Below are 9498 nucleotides of genomic sequence, written 5' to 3'. Positions count from 1 at the left end.
ACATCTCACTACTGAACAGCCAGTGAGTCAGAGTTGAAATCAAAGATAATTTTAAAAGCTTCCAGGAAACACATGTGAACGGACACAAATTAGAAATTGTGGGACACAGCAAAGCAGTAGTAAGAGGAAACATGTATAGCTTTGCAAGCAGTCTTTCTATCTTTTCTTAACATTACTAATGCACCTGAGACCCCTTGACTCCTGTCCTGTATCTGATTTTTTTTATGTCCAGATGGTTTTCGTAGGGTTGGTACTGGGAGTGAGAAGTTGTGTGAAAAATCCTTGAACCTTTGCTCTCACAGATGGTATACTTGGATCCTACATTTAATGGTGCTATTGGAGTGTAGTTGTTATGTGACTGCTGTGTGGTTGTGTGATTTGAGGTTTATGGGGCAAGTAGTTATAAAAAACCTCTCCAGGTACTGTACTGGAACTCCTATAACTTATTTCAAAACATGTTCCATAGATACTGGAAAACTGGGGTCAAGAAAGGTGGGAGAAGCTGGCTGGATGTAAGTCTGACAGTACATGGGAAAGTATTCAGGAGAGTTTTTCGTTTTTTTTTTTTTTTGGGGGGGGGTCACACCTGGCAGCACTCAGGGGTTACTCATGGCTCTGTGCTCAGAAATCGCCCCTGGCAGGCTCGTGGGACCATATGGGATGCCGGGATTCAAACCACCATCCTTCTGTATGCAAGGCAAATGCCCTACCTCCATGCTATATTTCCGGCCCCCTCCCCATTTTTTTATTTTTATTTATTTTATTTTTTTTTGTTTTGGGGGCCACACCCGTTTGGTGCTCAGGGGTTACTCCTGGATAAGTGCTCAGAAATTGCCCCTGGCTTTGGGGGACCATATGGGATGCCAGGGGATTGAACTGTGGTCCGCGGTCCTTCCTTGGCTAGCGCTTGCAAGGCAGACACCTTACCTCTTCTAGAGCAACCTCACCGGCCCCAGCCCCTCCCCAATTTTTGATGGGGTTGTTTTTTATTTTTTGGGTCACACCTGGTAATTCTTGGTACTTAACACCTGCACTGTATTCAGATTACCCATGGAAGGATTTAGGGGGCCATAAGAATGTGGGGGCTTGAACCCAGGTCAGTCAGGTGCAAGTCTTACTTGCTATATTATTGCTCTGCCCCCTGTTGGTTATATTCTTGTAAAATTCTACCAGTGCTTAGATAGGAGTGGTGAGAAAATATTTTTGCCATCAGTGGGGTTTCTATTTATTCTTTTTTTTTTGCTTTAAACTTTAAAAAAATGTTTTTATTGTTCTCAAAGTGAATTACAAATCGTTCACAGTAATACTTAAGGCACAGAGTAACAATGAATGAGGGGCATTCCCACCACCAGTGCTGTCCTCTCGCCACTGCTGTTCCCAGTATGCATTCCACATCTCCCTCCTTTACCTCCTGTAATGCTAGTGCAACTGTTCCCCACTTGTACAGATTGTTCTAAATTGGGTATTGATTCTTTTGTCATTGACATTGATTTTGGACTTGATATTCAACTCTGATCATTTTTTATTTCCATCAAATAGACATACTACTGTCTATTCTTGGTACCATCCATTTCTCCCCTCAAATTATGAAGCTGATAAAGGTAATTCCAGTAATGTGGTCCTACTGAAGATATAAGAAAAGATCTGGGAGAAGAAAAGAAAAAAGGCAAACAAAAAAGAGAAAAATTATGAGGAGTCTGTCTAGGTGTTATAAATATCCATTTAGAAGAAGAAAGGGAAAAAGAGGAGTACAAAGGTAACAAAATAAAACAAAAACAGAAAACAATAAGGGAGTAACAACAAAAGTACAAAAAGAATTTAAAAAATTAAATCAAAAACCAAAACCATCAAGTACAAAGAAACAACCAAAAAAAAACAAAAAAAAACAAAAAACAAAAATACAAGCCAGCAACCTCTTAAAAATGGTTCTTCTCTTCTTCTTCTTCTTACATAGGCTTGGTAAATATTGGGGAAATTAGAACGGGAATTCCCTTGGCCTAAGAGATACAGGGTTTCTCCGCCTTTGAAGCATGCTGCCATGGGAACAACGACAGGCTCCATACTCACCCATTTACACACCCCAAGGTATTTTATGGTGCCAGGAAAATTTCCACACAGATTAGGGTGATGACAACCTGCCTCTGTAGCTGGAAATCTTGTTATTTGCATAGGTCATAGGGTGAAGGTTAGGAGAAAGTTTTTCTTTATGGTTCTAGGTGTTCTGTTCCATCACTGTTGTTATCAGTCTTCTGTAATTAGTGGTCTTGGTTTTTGCTCAGATCCTAGGACAGAGACTAGAATATACTCTTGCGGCATGGTTTCAGAAGTTCTACTCAGTCACAGTTGTCAATGTCAGACCTCTAGAAGTAGAGATCTTAGTTTTTGTACGAATCCTAGGCTAAGGCCTAGGCTAGGAATGTCCTCATTGGTCCCTCGATAAGTTCTGTCCAGTCTATGTCAAAGTCAGTCTTCTGTAGGTAGCGATTTTGGATTTTGCTTAGGGCAAAGATGACATGTCTCCTGATTGCATCATACCATTAGGTGATGAGATAGGGCAGCCCTCTCTTAGCTCAAGTTGTTCCTGTTTCCTCATGTCAGGATGTCATGTTAAAACTGGTGCAAGTTGGTGCCAGGACAGTATTCAGAGTTTCCCCTGGAGGAGTTTGGTTCCTGGTGCTGTTGCTAGGACCTGTGTCGTTTCCACATCTGGGATCTGGGGTTCTGGGTTGGACAGTCGCTGTCCAATCACATGGAATCTAAGTTGAGTCCACATGACACATGTTCAGGGTGGAAGGCGTCCCTGTACTATAAAAAGTATGGGTTCTTATCCCTAATAGATAAAAGCTCGTTTCTGTGCATAACATTTCCCATATTTAGAGTGACTATGCAAAAGGATATGGTGACATATTATATTGCTGGTGGATTTGGGAGTAAGAATGATAGTCTGCACAATCTCTGTGCCCTGGTTTTGACCTGAGCTTTTATCCCAGGCGAGACTTTTCTTGCAGGTTTTTGTACCATCTGCTAGTTTCTTTAGCATTGCAGTAGCTTCTAGTTTGATGTAGTCCTCTTTGCATATCTTTGCTTCCATTTATTTGACTGAAGTCACTGAATCAAATTAAGTCAGAGAGATAGCACAATGGGAAGGACATATGCCTTGCACATAACTGACCCAAGTTCTAACCCCAGCATCCCATATGGTCCCCTGTGCACCACCAGTGACACTTGAGTGTCATTGAATGTGGTCCCCAAACAAACAAAAAAACTCTGAAAATACCTGTAGAATCAATTTAATCAAATGCTCTACTTATGTTTTTTCCAATAAAGTTTATGGGTTTTAATATGATACCAGGATATTAATTTTACATTTTTATTTAACTTGTTTGGCTTTTGGGCCACACTCAACTTACTCCTGACTGCACACAAGGATTACTCCTGATGGGTACAGGAATTCTATGGGGTGCTGAGGATCAATTCTGGTTTAGATGTGCTGAAAAGAAAGTGCCTTATTTACTGTGCTATCTATTTTTATGGCTTGATATAAAGGTCTTTTATTCATGGATTTTTTACTTTTGGGGTTACACCTGGTAATGTTCAGGGGTTATTCTTGGTTCAGTAGTTAGGGATTATTCCTTGCAGGCTCAAAGAATCATATGAGGTACCAGAGATCTAATCTGGACCGGCCACATGCAAATCTCACTACCACCTGTTTTAACCTATTTTGATTTGACTTTTGAGCATAGTGTTAGGAAGGGTTCTTTTTTCATAAGACAACTTTTTCTCAACACTATCTGTTGAAAAGGCATTCCTAGATTCACACCATGGATTTTGCTCAGTTGTTAAAATATGGGATCCTTCATGAATTTGCAAGTCATCCCTGTCTAGGGACCATGATAATATCTATATAATTCTAATTTTAGTGTGTATTGCCCAAGTGAACACAGTTAGGTGGGGTCCTTCTTCCAGCTTAGGCAATTCATCAGGGGGCTGACAACCGAAGACTTACCTGACAGCATTTGCAATGTTAGGGAGGATAAATCCTGCATTCCCAAAAAGACATTTAAAAGGCACATCACAATTTCAGCAACTAACCTACTTGCCACAGGTAGTGGGGGTACTGGCACATCTCAAAGGGTTCTGCTTTTATCTTCCCAACTCAGTTTGCAGAGACAGCACTGTGGTAGCTAAAAAAAATGGGACACCTTTGGAACTGGAGGAGCAGCACCATTGTGTTGCTTAGGGCCTGAACAAGGCATACTAGGGAACCATGGAATGCTGAGGATTGAGCGTGCAAAGCATTGTGCTCTAGATCTTGGAATTATTTGCCAGGTCTCCTATGGATTGTAAAACACTTTGCAAATCACATGCAACTCCAAGACCTTTCTTGGTCTCTGATTATTCCTTTTCCATAGCATTGCTTATGAATTACCAATGACTCCTATATTCTGGTGTCTAAACAATTAGCATTGGGGGAAGTCACTCTGGTAAAGTACATGCCTTGCCTGTGTGAGGCCTGGGTTCAATGAATGAGACAGCAAAATTTCATCTTTTAATAGTCAGAGTTGCCTTTTGTTGCCTTGGAAAGGCCTTCAAAGCAGTGTTCAGTGGGCAAGAAGCCAAGTGAGCTCAGTGATTTGGTCACTGATGCTGTGCTTCTAGGGCCTAGAGGGACTGGGGGCCACCATGGCTATCCTAACAGTGCTTCATCAGGACAACACCCCAAGATATTTGGAGGACCATGAACTGAACTTGGCCCTTCACTTATAGCCCTCTGAACTGCCTCCTCAGTCACTCACTGCTATCTTTAAATCTTTTTGTTTCTGAAATTCTCTGTCACTTCATTGGCTTTTGTGTTTGACTTAGCCATCTATATCCTCTTTCACCTTTCTGATATCAAAGGGTCAGGTGGTATTATATACTGCTGTGAACCAGACACAACCATGTCCCAATCCAGCAACATCTGTGCTAGGGAAGGAAGTTAGATTATAAACTAATAAATAGAAAAATAAATAACAAAATTCTTTGTTGGCAGTGTCTGGGATCAAACCCAGGTCTATCACATACATGGCTCTACCAGGAACATTTCCAGCCCCCAAATGGAATTTTTATTTATTGGGGGTTGAGGTATGCTATATCCAATGGTGCTGGCTCTGTGCTCAGGGGTCATTCCTAGTGGTGATGGGGGAACCATATGTGGTACTGCAGAAAGGACCTTGGGTCATCTGCATGCAAGGACAGTGTCATAATCCCTTAATTATCTCTCTGGCTCCAGAAGTGGAATTTTTAAATTTATTATTTTATTTTGTTCTTTGGGCCACACGCAGAGGAGTTCAGGAATTACTCTTGGCTCTACACTCAGAAATTATTCCTGTCAAACTTGGGGGACCAGATGGGATGCCAGAGATCAAACCTGGATTAGCCGCATGTGAGGAAAATGCTCTTCTTGCTGTGCTATCGCTGTGGCCCCTATATTTATTCTTGAAAATAAAGTTTTTATTTTGACACTATGATTTCAGTCTATGTCCATACTAGATTTTCAGGTATACAATGTTCCAACACCAGTTCCATCCATTGGAGTCAACTTCCCTTCATCAATGTCACCAGTTTCCTTCCCACTCACCCCCAGTACCTGCCTCCTTAATAGGAATATGAAAAATCATCTATTAAATTTTGGTTTTGTTTCAGAACCACACCTGATAATGCTCAGGCTTCCTCCTGGTTCTGTACCCCAGGATAACTCTTGGCAGTGCATAGGAGACCACATAGGATGCTGAGTATTTAACCCAGGTTAGCCAATTGCAAGGCAAACACCCTACCTGCTGTACTATATTTCAGGTCCAGAAAACTAATTTTCTTTTGAAATATTAAGGCACCATAATTTACATGGTTATTCATAGTTAAGTTTTAAGATTACAATGTTCTAACATGTTTCATAACACTAATATCAACATCCCACAACCAATGTCCCCAATTCCCCCCCCCCCCCAGCCTGTCTCCTTGACAGGCACATATTTAATTTTAAGTATTGTAGTTTGGATCTCATGATTAAGCTCCCTAGTTCAGATATATAGATTTTAAAGGTTAATTATTGTAGCTTGGGGCCTAGTCTTACAGTATTGATAGCTTTGGGGGTTAAAATATCTATATAATAAATATCTATATAAAATCTAAATATACACTACACCTCCACCCCATTAATGAATCCAAGGCCATTGACCCGGGTTCTATTACCTCCCATCTGCATTCTCTCTCTGTACATTATTTCTTTCTTGATCTTTTTGCTTCTATAATTTAGGGTCAAGGATTTTTCACCTTTGATACCTGATATTCCCTTGTCCCATTATTCTATATACAGTATATAAGCATGGTCATCTGATATATGTTTCTGACTCACTGATGAAATGCTCCAGTTCAATCCAAGTTGCAGTGATTTGAGTGATTTCATTATTCTCACAGTTGTATTGTAAGAAATGGCATTTTACAAAGTTGTCTTCTGTTGTTGCTGTTAGTTGTGGGACTCGATCCTGGGCAACTGGGAGTGATCCTGCTGTGCTAGGGATATAGTTTAAAGCCACATACATACAAGTACTCTGCTACTTTATTCACATTCCTGGTCCCTAAAATGTGATCCTTGATCTCTCTGTTCATGCAAAGTAATAAATAGATGGAGTGTTTGAGAGTTTTATTTGTTTATTTTTATTTTGGGGCCACACCTAGGGATTACTTCTGGTTCTGCACTCAGAAATCACTCTGGGCAGGCTCAGGGTACCATATGGGATGCCGTGGATTGAACCCAGGTCGTTCCGGGTTGGACGCATGCAAGGCCCTAGCGCTGTTCTATCTCTCTGACCCCTATTTGAGAGTTTAAACAGTGATCCAGGAAGATGTGTTTGAAGAAATAAATATTCATCATAAAGTTGAATACAGGGTAGGAAGCAGACCCTGGGTATAATGGATTCAAAAAGAGGAATTGTCACAAGTCACAGGGTCACAAGGATATGAGGCTAGTGTTGTAGCAACGAAAGGCAGCAAAGGTAGATTAATTTTCCAGGTAGGCTGGGTGTAGGTCAGTTTCAAAAGCTCTGCCTCTCAGTAAAGATTCTCCCAGAGAACCACAGCCTGTAGCTGAATGTGTGTATATACATGCACATACAAACCCTTGACATAAATAAAGTCATGGAGACAGAGTTCAAAGAATTTGTTCTGCTGTCAAAGATTTTCAGATGACCAAATAAGACAATCCAGGCCTTCAAGAACAGTTGATTTTGATTAAAGTCAATAGATTTCAGTCAATCGATCATATTAACTATAACCTAGCCAAGTGGTTATGTAAAACGGACCATCAGAGTAATGTACTTGAAATATTTTAGTTATCCTTGCCAGCTATTAAAATAGCTCCCAATGGGGCCAGAGCAATGGCGCAAGTGGTAGGGTGTTTGCCTTGCACGTGCTAACCTAGAATAGACTGCGGTTTGATCCCCTTGCATCCCATGTGGTCCCCCAAGCGAGGAGCGACTTCTGAGCACATAGCCAGGTGTAACCCCTGAGCGTCACCGGGTGTGGACCAAAAATAAAAAAGAAAAAAAACCCAAACAAACAAACAAATTAAAAAAAAAACCCTCCCATTGGGGCCAGAGTGGTAACATAGCAGTAGGGCATTTGCCCTGTATGTGGCTGACCCAGGAAGAACACGAATTTGATCCCTGCCATCCCATAGGTCCCCAGAGCCAGGAGCAATGTCTGAACACTAAGTGATTAGTAACCCCTGAGCGCTTCCAGTTCTAGCACCCCCCACAAAATAGCTCCCATAATTACTTTATTTTTAACTGATTGTGATTTTTGTATTTTACAATACTGAGGTCTCCATACTATTTTCTTTTCTTTTCTTTTTTTGGTCCTTGGGTCACACCCGGCAGTGCTCAGGGATTACTCCTGGCTTCTCAGAAATCACTCCTGGCAGGCTCAGGGGACAATATGGGATGCCGGGTTTTGAACCACGTACCTTCTGCATGTAAGGCAAACGCTTTACCTCCATGCTATCTCTCTGGCCCCTCCATACTATTTTCTACAATGACTGAACAATACCACTTTCCTGTCAACAGTGAAATAAAGGTTCCTTTATATAATATCTCCACCAAGAGCAGTTTTTTCAGTCTTTTTGATATATGGCATTCCCATTGGTGTGAGATGATATATATATTTTTTTAATTTTTATTGAGACCATTGTGAATAACAAGTTCTTCATAGTTGGATTTCAGGCATACAGTGACAGTGAGTCAGGGCCATTCCCACCACCATTGTTGACCTCCCTCCACCAAAGTTCCAAGTGTGCACCCCATACCTCCACCCTTAGCCTCCTCTACTTCCAGTGTAACCGGTCAGTTTTAAGTTTAGATTGTTATAGTTTGGTTCTCTTAATTCTAGTGTCGTTGACTTTGGTTGGCTTGGGTATTTAGTTCTGACCTTCTTTTCCTCCACCAATGTACCTGAAATCATTTGGCTCTTGGGCGCCATGCTCACTTTACCCCCTTTTCTCAATTTGTAGAAAGATGCAGAAATATGAGTTTAAAACAAAGTAATTCATGCCCCAAGGTTCTATGAAAAAGCTGGGAGCCCCTATATAGAAGATACAAGTAAAATTTAAAAAAAAGGGGGTAGCAGGGTTTTTTTCATAGATGCAGCAAACATTGGGGAAATTTAAAAGAAAATACCCTTGGCCTAAAAAAACAGGGTGGCTACTCATAAAGCATCTTGTCATAAGACTGACTACAGGCTCTGGGCATACTAATTGTCCAACCCCAAGGTCTTTCTTTGTGGTCCCAGGAAAAGTCGTATTCAATCGCAGTTGTCACAGTCAGATTTCTGTAATTAGAGATCATCGCAGTTGTCACAGTCAGATTTCTGTAATTAGAGATCCTGGTTTTTGCACAGATCCTATGTCAAAGCTGGTGTCACAGAGCATCTTCTGATTTCATCTCGCTGCTAGGTGGCGAAGCAGGGAAACTGCCCTAAAAGCAAGTTGTTGCTGTTTCTTTTCTTTAATTTTATTATTATTTTTTGTTTATAAATATCTTTATTTAAGCATCATGATTATAAGCATGTTTGTAGTTGTGTTTCAGTCATAAAAAATACAGCCCCTTCAACAGTGCAACCTTTCCACCAGCAATGGCTCCCATCTCCCTCTTCCCCTATCCCCTGCCTGTCTTTGAGACACTTCCTATTACTCACTACCATTGTCATGATAGTTGATTATGTAGTTACTTCTCTAACTGCACTCACCACTCTTTGTGGTAAGCTTCATTTAGTGGGCTACTCCTTCCAGCCCTCATCTATGTTGTCACTGGGTATTATTACCATACTGTTATTTATTTTTCTTAAATCCCACAAATGACGGAGACTATTTTTTTAAATTTTTATTTTGATCATATTGGCTTACATATCTTTCACAGTAGTATTTTAGGTACATATTAACATTGAATCAGGAGAATTCCCATCGCC

The 9498-nt window shown here is 40.8% G+C and overlaps 1 pseudogene; it reads right to left on the bottom strand.

Annotated features, from left to right (window-relative positions):
- Positions 1–3840: 3840 nt before the first annotated feature.
- On the bottom strand, positions 3841–3940 carry LOC125999617 (uncharacterized; annotated as a pseudogene).
- Positions 3941–9498: the final 5558 nt, after the last annotated feature.

Source organism: Suncus etruscus, chromosome X (assembly GCF_024139225.1).
Source record: "Suncus etruscus isolate mSunEtr1 chromosome X, mSunEtr1.pri.cur, whole genome shotgun sequence".
Classification (NCBI taxonomy): Eukaryota; Metazoa; Chordata; class Mammalia; order Eulipotyphla; family Soricidae; genus Suncus; species Suncus etruscus.
Note: the sequence above shows the minus strand (reverse complement) of the source record. Positions and strands in the feature narration are given on the sequence as shown.